Below are 15270 nucleotides of genomic sequence, written 5' to 3'. Positions count from 1 at the left end.
AAATTATGTTGAAAATATTAAACATGTAGTTTTCAGATACAATAACAGAAGTGCCTTAGGAGTAATTTATAGCTTTAGAAACATATTAGAATAAGATTAAGGAAATAAGAAGAAAATAAATAATAAAAACAAGAATAAGAAACAATGAAAAAGGGATAAAAAGATAAAACAGAGAAGATAAACACATGAAAAGTGAGTTCTTTGAAAAATAACCTAGCTAGGCAACAGTTTGGTAAAGTTAATGGCAAAAAAATAAAAAACAAAAATGATGTAAATATTGAATAAAGAAAATATAATACATATAAAGTCAAAGTAGATATAAAAAATAATAAAAGTAGACAGCAAATAACTAAATGTCAATAGCTCTGAAAACTTAGACAAAATGAACAAATTACTTAAAAATATATCTTACCAGAACTAACTCTAGAAGAAACAAAAAGCCTAAAGAGCCCTAGAACTGTTAAATAAATTGAAGCTGTAGTTTAAAATCTCTCAAAACACAACATAGACAAACACATACACAAACCTACACAACCAAACACACTCCCCATCAATAAAATATAGAAAACTACTAGTTCTACATGGTTTCAGATTCAACTTCTACCATACTTTAAAGTAGCACATACGCCATTTTTATACAAAGCCTTTCAAAGACATTAAAAATATGAAATAGTTCCTAACCAATACTAAAAATGACAAAATAATCATGTTATCAAAAATGTCAATGTGATTTATCACATTAACAAATTTATAAACAACAATTATATAATCATCTCACACACAGAGATAAACTGATAGAAATATTTCTTCACAGTTAAGAAATACAACTCATGGTATATTAGAAATGGAAGATAATATTTTTAACCAGGAGAGGAAGATCCAAGATGGCCCTTTAGGAGCAGCTTAGGATTGCAGCACCCAGTGAAAGTCCAGAGGGTGAGTGGACACTGCATTTCCAGACAGATCTTTATTGCCCACAGACCAGGAGATTCCCAAGTGAAGGAGCCCCACGGGTCGCCAGCACAGCTGTTTTGGCCAGTGCAGCTGTTTTGGCCGATGTGGCTGTTTTGCCGGCACCCTGGCACGGTGGTTTTCCATACAAAATATGTTGGTCTGGTTGCCCTTTTAAGCTGGCAATTGGAAATCTGAGAAGGCAGATTCACCCATTCATCTGATTAAACAGGGGTCTGAAACAGGGAGCCAGGCCAGGAGATTCTCAGGCAGTACCATTGTTTCAGCCGGCACAGTGGTCACTGTATGGAAAATCACACAGATCCTGGCACCCTTTCAGCAGGCGACTGGAACACTTGGGAGAGAGTCAACTGTTCAACTTTAAAAAAAAAGGCTCTGAGGCAGGGAGCCAGGTGATCAGGCTCAGTGGGTCCAACCCCCACAAAAACAAAAAAGGTAATTGGAAACGCTTGGGGTTGAGAGTTTCAGGGCAAGCACAGCTGAACTCAGGACAGCCCAGGTCTGTGTGGGAGGGGCATCCACTATTACTGAGGCAATCCACCCCTACAGAGGTAGTCCACCATTTCTGAGGCACCCTGCCATTGCTGAGGGAACCTGCCATAACAGAGAGAGTCCGCCACTATTGCTGAGGCAGTTCTAACCACACCCATATAAACAGGACTGCAGGGAAGTTCACACTGCAGCAGGGCGGAGCCCACAGCAGCTCAGCAAAGCCTCTGCAGGCAGACAGTGACTAAGCTGCCTCCTTGCTGGGCAGGGCATCCCTGAAAAAAAAAAAAAAGACAGCAGCACAATGGATACTCATAAATAAAGCCCTAACACCCCGAGAGAGAGCACCTGGGAAAAAAAAGGGGGGTTTATGTGTTCTGCTGCAGCAGACCTAAACATACCCGCCTAGTAGCTCTGAATGAAAAATGGAGCTCACAGCTCAGCACTTGAGCTCCTATAAAGAACAGACTGTCTCCTCAAGTAGCTCCCTGACCCCCATATATCCAAAGAGTCACCTCACAAAGGACTGATCAGACTGACATTTGGCGGGCATCATTCTGGGACAAAGATAGCAGAAGAAGAAACTGGTAGCAACCCTTACTGTTCTGCAGCTTCTGCAGGTGATCCCCAGGCAAGCAGGGCCTGGAGTGGACCTCAGCAGTCCTACAACAGAGGGGCCAGACTGTTAGAAGAAAAACTAAGAAACAGAAATAACTTCATCATTAACAATCTGGCCATCCACTCAGAGACCCAATCTGAAAATCAGCAACTACAAAGATGACAGGTGGATAAATCCACAAAGATGGGAACAAACCAGCACAAAAGGAGGAAGACACCTGAAACCAGAACACCTCTCCTCCTACGAGGGATCACAACTTCTCACCAGCAAGGAAACAAAGCTGGACGGAGAATGAGTGTGATGAAATGACAGAATCAGACTTTGGAAGGTTGGTAATGAGAAACTTCCGTGAGCTAAAAGAACATGTTCTAACTCAGTGCAAAGAAACTAAGAACCTTGAAAAAAGATTTGACAAAATGATAACAAGAATGGACAACTTAGGAATATGAGTGAATTGATGGAGCTGAAAAACACAACAAGAGAACTTCACGAAGCGTGCACAAGTTTCAACTGCTGAATTGACCAAGCAGAAGAAAGCATATGAGAGGTCGAAGATCAACTCAATGAAATAAAATGAGAATGAAAGATTAGAGAAAAAAAGCACTAAAAGGAATGAACAAAGTCTCCAAGAAATGTGGGACTATGTGAAGAGACCTAATCTACATTTGATAGGTGTACCAGAATGTGACGAAGAGAATGAATCCAAGCTGGAAAATACACTTCAGGATATTATCCAGGAAAACTTCCCCAACCTAGCAAGGCAGGCCAATATTCAAGTCCAGGAAATACAGAGAACACCACAAAGATATTTCTCAAGAAGAGCAACCACAAGGCATATAATCGTCAGATTCACCAGGGTTGAAAGAAGGAGAAAATGCTAAGGACAGTCAGAGAGAAAGGTCGGGTCACCCACAAAGGGAAGCCCATCAGATTCACAGCAGATCTCTTAGCCAGAAGAGAGTGGGGGCCAATATTCCACATCCTCAAAGAAAAGAACTTTCAACACGGAATTTCATATCCAGCCAAACTAAGCTTCATAAGTGAAGGAAAAATAAAATCTTTTGCGAACAAGCAAGTATTCAGAGATTCTGTCACCACCAGGCCTGCTTTACAAGAGCTCCTGAAAGAGGCACTACACATAGAAAGGAACAACCAGTACCAGCCACTCCAAAAACAAACCAAATGGTAAGTAGCATCAACAAGGAAGAATCTGCATCAACTAATGGGCAAAACAGCCAGCTAGCATCAACATGGCAGTATCAAATTCACACATAACAATATTAACCCTAAATGTAGTGGGCTAAATGCACCAATCAAAAGACATAGACTGACAAATTGGATACAAAGCCAAAACCCATTGGTGTGCTGTATCCAGGAAACCCATCTCACATGCTAGGATACACAAAGGCTCAAAATAAAGGGATGGAGGAAGATTTACCAAGCAAATGGAGAGAGAGAAAAAAAAAAACAACACAGGAGTTTCAATTCTCATCTCTGATAAAATAGACTTTAAAGCAACAAAGATGAGAAGAGACAAAGAAAGACATTACATAATGGTAAAGGATCGATACAACAAGAGCTAATGATCCTAAATATATATGGACCTAATACAGGGGCACCCAGGCATATAAGGCAAGTTCTTAATGACTTACGAAGAGACTTAGACTCCCACACAATAATAGTGGGAGACTTTAACCCTCCACTGTCAATATTAGACAGATCAACCAGACAGAAAATTAACAAGCATATCCAGAACTTGAACTCAGACCTGGAACAAGCAAACCTGATAGACATTTACAGAACTCTCCACCCCAAATCCACAGAATATACATTCTTCTCAGCACCACATCACACCTACTTGAAAATTGACCACATAATTGGAAGTAAATCACTCCTCAGCAAATGCAACAGAATGGAAATCATCACAAACAGTCTCTCAGACCATAGTGCAATCAAGTTACAACTCAGAATTGAGAAACCAACTCAGAACCACACAGCTTCATGGAAACTGAACAACTGGCTCTTGAATGTTGACTGGATAAACAATGAAATGAAGGCAGAAATAAAGAATTTCTTCAAAACCAATGAGAACGAAGACACAACATACCAGAATCTCTGGGACACATTTAAAGCAGTCTCTAGAGGAAAATATATAGCAATAAGTGCCCATATGAGAAGCAAGGAGAGATCCAAAATTGACACCCTATCATCAAAATTGAAAGACTAGAGGAGCAAGATCAAAAAAACTCAAAACCTAGCAGAAGACAAGAAATAACTAAGATCAGAGCAGAACTGAAGGAGATAGAGACATAAAAAACCCTTCAAAAATCAATAAATGCAGGAGCTGGTTTTTCAAAAAGATCAACAAAATAGACAGACCACTAGCCAGATTAATAAAAAAGAAAAGAGAGAATAACCAAATAGATGCAATAAAAAACAATAAAGGGGAAATCAACACAGATCCCACAGAAACTCAAACCATCATCAGAGAATATCACAAACAACTCTATGCACATAAACTAGTAAACCTGGAAGAAATGGATACATTCCTGGACACTTGTGTCCTCCCAAGCCTAAACTGGGAAGAAATTAAAACCATGAATAGACTAATAACAAGACCTGAGGTTGAGGCAGCAATTAAGAGCCTAACATACAAAAAAAGCCCAGGTCCAGATGGGTTCACAGCCGAATTCTATCAGACACACAAAGAAGAACTGTTATCATTCCTTCTGAAACTATTCCAAATAATCCAAAAAGAGGGAATCCTTTCCAAATCATTTTATGAAACCAACATCATCCTGATACCAAAACCTGGCAGAGACTCAACAAGAAAAGAAAACTTCAGGCCAATATCCATGATGAACATAGATGCAATAATCTTCAATAAAATACTGGCAAGTCGATTGCAACAGCACATCAAAAGCTTATCCACCATGATCAAATAGGATTCATCCCAGGGATGCAAGGCTGGTTCAACATACACAAGTCTATAAATGTAATTCACCACATAAACAGAACCGAAAACAAAAAACACATGATTATCTCAATTGATGCAGAGAAGGCATTTGACAAAATTCAACAGCCCTTTATGCTAAAAACCCTCAACAAACTCAGTATTGATGGAACGTACATCAAAATAATAAAAGCTATTTATGACAAACTGACAGCAAATATCATACTGAATGGGCAAAAACTGGAAGCATTTCCTTTGAAATCCGGCACTAGACAAGGATGCCCTTTATCACCACTCCTATTCAATATAGTACTGGAAGTTCTAGTCAGAGCAATCAGGCAAGAAAAAGAAATAAAGGGTGTTCGAATAGGAAAGGAGGAAGCCAAATTGTCTCTATTTGCATATGACATGATAGTATATCTAGAAGACCTTATCATCTCAGCCCAAAATCTCCTGAAACTGATAATCAACTTCAGCAAAGTCTCAGGATACAAAATCAATGTGCAAAAATCACAAGCATTCCTATACATGAATAACAGACTTAAAGAGAGCCAAATCAAGAACGAATTGTCATTCACAATTGCTACAAAGAGAATAAAATACCTAGGAATACAATTAACAAGGAACGTAAAGGACCTCTTCAAGGAGAACTACAAACCACTGCTCAACGAAGTAAGAGAGAACACAAACAGATGGAGAAACATTCCATGTTCGTGATTAGGAAGAATCAATATCATGAAAATGGCCATACTGCCCAAAGTAATTTACAGATTCAATGCTATCCCCATCAAGCTACCAATGACCTTCTTCACAGAACTGGAAAAAAAAAAAAACAAACACCTTAAACTTCATACAGAACTAAAAGAGACCCTGCATAACCAAGTCAATTCTAAGTAAAAAGAACACAGCGGGAGGCATCACACTACCGGACTTCAAACTATACTACAAGACTACAATAATCAAAACAGCATGGTACTGGTACCAAAACAGAGATATAGACCAATGGAACAGAACAGAGGCTTCGGAGGCAACACAACATATCTGCAACCATCTGATTTTTGGCAAAACTGTCAAAAACAAGCAATGGGGAAAGGATTAGTAAATGGTGTTGGGAAAACTGGCTAGCTATGTGCAGAAAGCAGAAACTGGACCCCTTCCTGACACCTTACATTAAAATTAACTCAAGATGGATTAAAGACTTACACATAAGACCTAACACCATGAAAACTCTAGAAGAAAATCTAGGCAAAACCATTCAGGACATAGGAGTAGGCAAGGACTTCATGACCAAAACACCAAAAGCATTGGCAACAAAAGCCAAAATAGACAAATGGGACCTAATCAAACTCCACAGCTTCTGCATGGCAAAAGAAACAGTCATTAGAGTGAATCGGCAACCAATAGAATGGGAAAAAATTTTTGCAGTTTACCCATCTGACAAAGGGCTGATATACAGAATTTACAAAGAACTCAAGCAGATTTACAGGAAAAAAACAAACAAGCCCATTCAAAAGTGGGCAAAGGATATGAACAGACACTTTACAAAAGAAGACCTACATGAGGCCAACAAACATATGAAAAAATGCTCATCATCACTGATCATTAAAGAAATGCAAATCAAAACCACATTGAGATACCATCTCACGCCAGTTAGAATGGCAATCATTAAAACGTGGAGACAGCAGATGCTGGAGAGGATGTGGAGAAATAGGAACACTTTTACACTGCTGGTGGGAGTGTATATTAGTTCAACCACTGAGGGAAACAGTGTGGCAATTCCTCAAGAACCTAGAAATAGAAATTCCATTTGACCCAGCAATCCCATTACTGGGTATATATCCAAAGGACTATAAATCGTTCTACTATAAGGACACATGCACACAAATGTTCATTGCAGCACTGTTTACAATAGCAAAGACCTGGAATCAACCCAAATGCCCATCGATGATAGACTGGACTGGGAAAATGTGGCACATATATACCATGGAATATTATGCAGCAATCAAAAATGATGAGTTCATGTCCTTTGTAGGGACATGGATGAACCTGGAGAACATCACTCTCAGCAAACTGACACAAGAAGAGAAAATGAAATACTGCATGTTCTCACTTATAGGCAGGAGTTGAACAATGATAACACATGGACACAGGGAGAGGAGCACTACACACTGGGGTCAGTTGGGGGGCAATAGGGGAGGGACAGCGGGGGGTGGGGAGTTGGGGAGAGATAGCATGGGGAGAAATGCCAGATATAGGTGAAGGGGAGGAAGGCAGCAAATCACACTGCCGTGTGTGTACCAATGCAACTATCTTGCATGTTCTTCACATGTACCCCCAAACCTAAAATGCAATAAAAAAATAAAGAAAAGAAGAAAAAAGAAAAAAAAAATTTGAACCCAACAAATATCTTTAAAATAAAAACTTATCTTTAATAAAAGAATTAAAGGTTTTTTAAATGAGAAGAAAAGATATCATCACTGTTTTATTTCAACATTATATTTCATGTCTCAGCAATCATATTATTTCAGATAAAGATAGTTTATTTCCTTCTTTCCAATCCATATGTGTATAATGTTCTTTATTTTATTTTAAAGATTGATTTATAAAGATTGTAAATCTTGATTTATAAAGATTTATTTTATTTTACTTTAAAGATAAAATAAAAATAAATTTTCAATGTACATAATTATAAGAATAATTATCCAAATATAATTATAAAAATAATATAAATATAATTATTTACATGGAAACCCCTAATATTACTACAGAAAAAAATAAAATTTATGTGGTTAGATATAAAAACTAATATGCAAAATTTAGTTGTGTTTTTCCTGTATAAAAGTTGTAGTTTTCCTGTATAAAAACTAGTAAACCCAACTGGAAGATATTACTTTCACTAATATCAGAAAATATCAAGTACCTAGAAATAAAATTTAGTAAGCTCTCTATTTGAGAAATTATACCAGATTTTTAAGGGGTACTAAATTAGAACTAAAGAAATGAATAACTCCAGTATAGTAAAAGTTGGAAAGAGTTAGTAGCCTAAAGTAATCAATGCTGCATCTAAAGTTTTGATTAGATTTTCATTAAATTTCTGCAGTTTTCCATAATAAAATAATATGCATGATAAAATAATTTAAAAATTTATATAAAATATAAAGGGCCAAGGAGAGCTTATCAACCATCAAAAAACAAAATGAAAGTTAAAAAGACTTGCCCTGTAGATATATAGGACTAACTATAAAGTAATTAAAAGACTATAGCACTAATACAGGTATAGAGAAATTGATGAAGGTTTACACAGAGTTGTACATCTTGATTTATATTTATTATAAAGATAATAAAAAACCTAAATTAATGTAATGTAAATAATTATAATAACCCAAATATAAATAATCGTACAATTAATTATAAATATAATGATTTACATGGAAACCCTTAATATTACTACAAAAAGATAAAGTTTATGTGGTTAGAAAAAAGATCAATATACAAAATTAATTACAAGATTAATATGTACAATTTCTATATAAAATAGAAAGTACACTATTCATAGTGGTGGCATGCCAGATTAGTGAGGAGAGAGAAAGGTTTTTCAATAACTGACATTGACAAAATAATTATATTTGTATTGAATAATGTAAAAACTTTAGAAATGTATCTTACTCTACAAAAAATTCTAAATGAATTAGAGATTTAAATGACAAAAACAATAATTTAAAATTATTGGTAGGAAATGTAGTTCAACATATTTTAAACAATGGAATGGGGAAAGAGTTTCTAAACAAAGACAAGAAGTGCTTTAATATAATAGAAAATATTCAATATTTGGCTATAATAATAGTATCAAAAGACGTAGTCAGTAAAAAGGCAAATTATAAACTGGAAGAAGAAATTGCAATTCCCACAACTGACTAAGAATTGGTGTAAATAACATATTACACATTCCTGAAATTAAATAACAAAAACCACACTAAATAGTTAAGTAAAAAAATAAATAGGCAAAACACATGAATTAGTATGTCATGGAAAGAGAAAAGATGTATGACTAATAAATGTGGTGAAGCTCTACATCTGTAGTGATAAAGGGCATAGAAATCAAAACCACAAGAAGGTTCCATTTTACATTGATTTTATTGCAAAGATTAAAAAAAAAAAACCATACCAATTTTTAGAAAGAATGTAGATATATAGATATGTGAAGTCTCTTACACATTTCTGAAAGGCTTGCAAATGGTGCAATGACTTGGAAAAAATGCCTAAAAGCGAACATTCACATACTTAACACTATTAAGCACACACACGTACAAGCACGTTGATAACAAAATTATTTTTAACTGCAAAATTTAGAGATAAACCCAATCACACAAAAGAAGTGTGGAACTGAGGAAAATGAATATTACTAACAAGAAAAACTAATTAACTACAGCAACACTCAAAAATATGAAAGCATCTTACTAATATAATATAAAGTGAATAAAACCTAACCCCCAAATATTACACTGGTATGGTATTCCCTCTATAAAGTTTAACATGTCTAAAGTAATACGCACATTTTGGATGTGTATATAGATTTAATAAAACATAGGAGTAAGAAAGAATGGTAGTGATATTAAAAAAATTGACAGTAGGTTGAAATATGGAGAGGATCATACAGTTAGATATGGGTTATTGTCCTAAATTTCATCTTGGTGGTGAGTTTATGCATTGGTGCTTACATTATTAAAAATAAGTAGTAACATAAATAACCAAAATGTGCTTATGTGTAAACCAATTAAAGAAGAAAACTAAATCTTAGTAGGAAATGTAGTCCAACATATTTTACACTGGGATAGGGAAATATTTTCTAAACAAAAAACAAGAAGTGATTTAATATAATAGAAAATGTTCAATATTTGATTGTAATAATATCAGAAACTTTTAAATATCACAAAAACCTGCAATATTCAGTAAAAAGGCAAATAAATTATCAACAGGAAGAAGAGATTTGCAATTCTCATTACTGATGAAGAATCATGTCATCCCTCTACTCACAGTACTCCAACAATCAGAACTGACACAGAGAAAATTACCTTTCTTAAAGTCAAGTCTCTACAACGGACTCAAGACACGTTTATCATATGGTCCACTACCAACTGCAATATTTTCAAATACTCTGAAGTTATCAATCCTTTGGAGTGAAACTTCCTCTTTTTCCTTAGAACACTTTGCATTCAGTATGTGATGTAGGACCGTCAGCATATGTGGACAAGTGAGAGCTCTGTGCATGTTTGCATACACAAAATATTAACAGACCGAGAGTTTATACTTTCAAAAATAATAAATTAGGTAACTTAAGCCAACTCCCAACTGAGGATATATTAAAAAGCTGAATGAAATATTAAAAATGTCTCCTAAGAAATCATCCATGATATAAGCAGACAATGAAGAATTATCAGGCCAAAGTCTGAGAGAAATCGAGTGAAGACCAATTTTCTTCGCATGAAGACATTTCATAATTCAGAAGACACAGCTACCAAACTGAGATAACGTTTGTTGGTTACACACGTCAAAAGACAAAAAAGTGCAGTTCCCCTGACATACAAAATGAAGGGTTTGATATCTCTTCCAAAATATAAGCTGCCATAACAAAAGCGTAGAAGCAAAGAAGAATGGTAAAATGGAATACTCTAGCTCTTAAATGGCTGTCATTCTAAGTTTGTCACCCGGGAAGTAAAGAGAGTTTCAAGCATTGTGCTTGATTAAGATGGTCCTGAGGCAGAATTACCCTGTTTTACTTCACAAAAGTAAAAAAATACTCTCTCTGGAAGAAGGTAACATCATCTTTCTAAGTTCACAGTGTTTCCATGTATAATTGTGCAATACAGGAATCAGTGTGCATAATGTAAGACAATAGGCACACAAAGAAAACAAGATGGTATGTGTAACATCCAGCATGAGCCATTTAATTATGGACACTAGCTACAGTATAATTATGCTTATTTTGTTGAAATAAACAAATGGTAAGTATAGAAATGCAATAAATAAATAAATAAAAACAAGCGAGTTAGATAAAGAATTAAAAATAACTACTGGGTACTGAGGTTAATACCTGGGTGATGAAATAATCTGTACAACAAACCCTATGACACAAGTTTACCTACATAACAAACCTGCACCTGTACCCCTGAGATCAAAATAAAAGTTAATTTTTTTGAAAAAGAATCAAATGTAAATTCTAGAATTAAATAATATAATAACTGAAGTTGAAAATGTAATAGATGGGTTTATATGTAGATTAAATACATAAAAAGAGCTAAGGTTCTGGAATCCAGGTCAAAATAAATTGTCCAGAATGCAACACAGAGATATAAAAAGAGAGAAGATAAGTTCAAAAGAGAGGGTAAGAAATTCATGACATTTGGCCGGGTGCGGCGGCTCACACCTGTAATCCCAGCACTTCAGGAGGCCGAGGCGGGTGGATCACTTCAGGTCAGAAGTTTGAGACCAGCCTGGCCAACAAGGTGAAACCCTGTGTCTACTAAAAATGCAAAAATTGGCAGGGCTTAGTGGCAGGCGTCTCTAATCCCAGTTACTAGGGAGGCTGAGGCAGGAAAGTTACTTGAAACTGGGAGGTGGAGATTGCAGTGAGCCGAGATCATGCCAGTGCACTCCAGCCTGGGTGACAGAGTGAGACCTTGTCTTAAAATAAAATAAAGAAAAAAAAATTCAGGATATATAACTGGAACAATAAAAAAGAAAAAGACTAGCAGCATTAACCTGGAATTGGAATCCCAGGAGAAAAGGAGAAACAAAAAGGTGACACAAGCAATATTTGAAGAAATAATTAAAATAATTGAGAATCCTCGAGAAATGATCAAACACACCAATACAGAGACTCAGGGAGGTTTATGCATCCTAACTGTGATAAATTAATAGAAATTCAAACCTATACACATATAGGAAAAGTATAACACATATCCATTTTAAGTCAAATGTATGATCTTTAAAACAGATAGCTCTTTTAACAAGGTAATTCAACAGACTTCTTAACAGCAACAACAGAAATCAGAAATAAATGGAATAATATTTCATGGTTTTTAAGTAAATAAACTGCCAACTTGTAACTCTGTATCAGTGAAATTGTCCTTCAAGAATTAAAAAAAACAAAAGGCATCTTTACATTTGGAAAAGCAACACCCAACAGAGTTAGTCACTGGTAGATCTGCACTTAAGGGAAATTTTAAGATTTTGGGGGTGGGAGACAAGAAATTACTCAATGGGTACAATGTACATTATTCAGGTGATGTTTACACTAAAACCCAAGACTTCACCACTGCACCATGTTTCCATGTAACAAAACTGCACTTGTACCCCTTAAACTTATACCAAAACATTTTTGCTTTTTGTCATGAAGAAAATCTTTGCAATAGGAAGGAAGAGCAGAGGTGCAAGAGATAAATAGAACAAAATGCTAACTGTTAAGGTAAATTTAATAAAATTTGGCATTAACTTTGAGTTGGTAGATTTTTTAACCTGAAATAAACTTAATCTTGTACATGCCTTACAAAGGTTCAAATCACATGAATCACATCATATTGTATTCAGATAAAAAAGGACTAACGATTCAGCATAAAAATGATCATGATAAATGGATAACCATTTCATATGATTATTTTGAGATACGTTACATGGATACCTAGTTTATCGAGGGTTTTTAGCATAAAGGGCTGTTGGATTTTTGTCAAAGGCCTTCTCTGCATCTATTGAGATAATCATGTGGTTTTTGTCTGTTTATGTGATCAATTATGTTTATAGAATTGCACATGTTGAACCAGCCTTGCATCCCAGGGATGAAGCCAAGTTGATCGTGATGGATAAACTTTTTGATATGCTGTTGGATTCGGTTTGCCAGTATTTTATTGAAGATTTTTGCATCAATGTTCATGATGGATATTGGCCTGAAATTTTCATTTTTAGTTGTACCTCTGCCAGGTTTTGATATCAAGATGATGATGTTCTCATAAAATGAGTTAGTGAGGATTCCCTCTTTTTGTATTGTTTGAAATAGTTTCAGAAGGAATGGTACCAGCTCCTCTTTGTACCTCTGGTAGAATTCGGCTGTGAACCCATCTGGTCCTGGACTTTTTTTTGGTTGGTAGGCTACTTATTGCTGCCTCAACTTCAGACCTTGTTATTGATCTATTCAGGGATTCAGCTTCTTACTGGTTTAGTCTTGGGAGGGTGTAAGTGTCCAGGAGTTTATTCATCTAGATTTACTGGTTTATGTGCATAGAGGTGTTTGTAGTAATTTCTGATGGTAGTTTATTTCTGTGGAATTGGTGGTAATATCCCTTTATCATTTTTTATTTGATCTATTTGATTCTTCTTTCTCTTCTAGTGGTCTATCTATTTTGTTGATCTTTTCAAAAAACCATCTCCAGGATTTGTTGATTTTTTGAAGGGCTTTTTGGGTCTCTATCATTCTTCAGTTCTGCTCTGATCTTAGTTATATCTTGTCTTCTGCTAGCTTTTGAGTTTGTTTGATCTTGCTCCTCTAGTTCTTTTCATTGTGATATTAAGGTGTCGATTTTAGATCTTTCCTTGCTTCTCATGTGGGCATTTAGTACTATAAATTTCCCCCTTGACACTGCTTTAAATGTGTCCCAGAGATTCTGGTACATTGTGTCTTCATTTTCATTGGTTTCAAAGAACACCTTTATTTCTGCCTTCACTTCACTATTTATCCAGTAGTCATTCAGGAGCAGTTTGCTCAGTTTCCATGTAGTTGTGTGGTTTTAAGTGAGTAATCCTGTGTTCTAATTTGATTACTCTGTATTCTGAGGTCTTTAGAGAATCAACTCTAGAGGATCTTGTCATCTAAATTAGACCTAGACCTGGATGGGAACTCCTTAACACACCTGGTCCTGATGTGAAGACCTGTGAACTGAATGGATAAGTGATTACCCCCACTACAACAGCCAACACACCATGATGACACTAACAAGGATAGGAAAATTGTAATAGACAAGCTCCATCAAAAGCAGTGGGGGTTGTAATAGAGGGCACCAAGAAATCACGGGTCCACAGAAATTCTGAAATCTGAGCATATGTTATTAGAGGTAGAGAATGTTTCGCAATTATGGCCCAGTTCTGTGTTCCTGAGTTAATCTATTGTCCATAATCCTTTTCTCTGTCCTCTGATCCTGAGTCATCATCCTTTCCTTTTTTTAATCAAAGGCCTATGTTTATGCTTGAGTAGCTTTCTCTGCCTGATTCCTGTGTGTGCTAAATTGGGCTCAGAAACTCTTTTTTTTCTTCATTTTGAACTCTTTCTTTCCCTTTACTTCAAGTTGGTAGGACTGCTATCAGAAAATTTTTGTTTAAAGCACTGAGAATATTCTATAAACCTAATTCAGGTTCATGTCATGCTTTAAAAGTCAGATCCATGATGCCTTGGAGACAGATCTCTCTTCACTTTGATGATGTAAGGCTTCTGGGAAGAACATCTTTAAGCTTCTTTGCTGCCCCTTTGCTTGACTGAGAGCCTCTATAAGTCACCACCTTAAATCTTTTTGAGGTCTTAACAAATGATCTTACAGCTTGAATCCTTGAATTTGACCTTGAAATCAAATGTTATAAATTGCACCCTAAATTTGACTTTTTTCTCTCTGAGGTCATTTTTCCTCTTGACATTTTTTTCATTCTGCCATGATACCATGCATGGGCTGCTCTTCCTCCAGTACCCAACAGTAATTTCCTCATTGCTTTTCCAGCCTTTACTGAGTCTCCATGCAATTCTTCTGGTCTCTATCTCCACCAGTTTCAAGGAAAAGTCCACATTTTGGCTCTTGGTGTGGTAGCACCCCACTTCTAGTACCACTTGCTGTATCAATTGTCCATTTCTGCAAAACACATCATCCTAGAAATTATTGATCTTATGCAGCAATAACATCCTATATTCACGATTTTATAGGTTGGCTGGTCTCAGCCAGGTTGTTCTTCTGTTCCATATATTGTTGACTAGTGCCATCCACATAGGAACATTCATCCAGGAGCTTGACAGGAAGCTGGAATGTCCAAAGTGGCTATACACACAATTGTTGCTTCAGCTATATGAGAAGAGTAGCTGACAGTTGACTGGGCCTTCTCTCCAGCAGAGTAGTATGGCTTTTTACATGATGACTCAGGGCTCTAAGTGGAAGCTGGAACTGTTAATCCTCCTAAATGCTAGACCTGAAGTAGCAAAGTATCTCAT

The 15270-nt window shown here is 36.0% G+C and overlaps 1 protein-coding gene across 3 annotated transcripts in view; it reads right to left on the bottom strand.

Moving 5' to 3' along the window:
- Nucleotides 1–15270, bottom strand: part of KCNU1 (potassium calcium-activated channel subfamily U member 1) — a 144954-nt gene that overhangs the window by 91058 nt on the left and 38626 nt on the right. The window lies entirely within an intron of this gene.

This window comes from Callithrix jacchus, chromosome 13, assembly GCF_049354715.1.
Source record: "Callithrix jacchus isolate 240 chromosome 13, calJac240_pri, whole genome shotgun sequence".
Lineage (NCBI taxonomy): Eukaryota > Metazoa > Chordata > Mammalia > Primates > Cebidae > Callithrix > Callithrix jacchus.
The sequence above is the reverse complement of the archived record's forward strand: the minus strand, read 5'-3'. Positions and strand labels throughout refer to the sequence as shown.